The 591-nt window shown below is 50.6% G+C and overlaps 1 non-coding gene across 1 annotated transcript; it reads right to left on the bottom strand.

The window, feature by feature from the left end:
• Window positions 1–280: 280 nt before the first annotated feature.
• On the bottom strand, window positions 281–354 carry trnan-guu (transfer RNA asparagine (anticodon GUU)). Its single transcript has one exon. It is a non-coding gene; the product is annotated as a tRNA-Asn (tRNA).
• Window positions 355–591: the final 237 nt, after the last annotated feature.

Below are 591 nucleotides of genomic sequence, written 5' to 3' on the forward strand. Positions count from 1 at the left end.
ACTTTCAGTTAGAAATTGCAGGAGGAACTCAGCAGGTCAGGCAACATCTGTGGAAAGAGAATCAGAGGCAACATTTCAAAATTCTGTTTCCACCGACAGGTCCTGTCAAACCTGCCGAGTTTCTCTTTTGGTCTGGTCTTCTCAGCAGACGCAGTCCCTTACGTGAGACATTAATTCAATTCCGAAACCCCTTTATGGAGAAGAATTCCGCCTGGGGAACATTTTCCTGACCCCATTAAAAGCGCACAGCTTCGAAGCCAAAGAAGGGCAGCGAGCACACCGCCCCTGGGTGGGCTCGAACCACCAACCTTTCGGTTAACAGCCGAACGCGCTGACCAATTGCGCCACAGAGACAGGCGCTGTCGAGGGCTGCACCATCGCTTAGTGATTTTATAATTCAGCCTCCCCACCGAGAATTACAATTGTCGTCTATCAGTTTTACTTTTCCATAATCAAGCCTGGGAGATGTGTTGTGGAGATACCGGGGACAGTCTGCAGACACATCCATGTCACGAGGAACTAGCTATCTTACTCCGGGGCCGGCGCCCTTCCAGCCTTTCAGTGTTTTGCCTGTTCCCGAGTTCTCTCCTT

This window comes from Chiloscyllium punctatum, chromosome 36, assembly GCF_047496795.1.
Source record: "Chiloscyllium punctatum isolate Juve2018m chromosome 36, sChiPun1.3, whole genome shotgun sequence".
NCBI classification, from domain to species: Eukaryota; Metazoa; Chordata; class Chondrichthyes; order Orectolobiformes; family Hemiscylliidae; genus Chiloscyllium; species Chiloscyllium punctatum.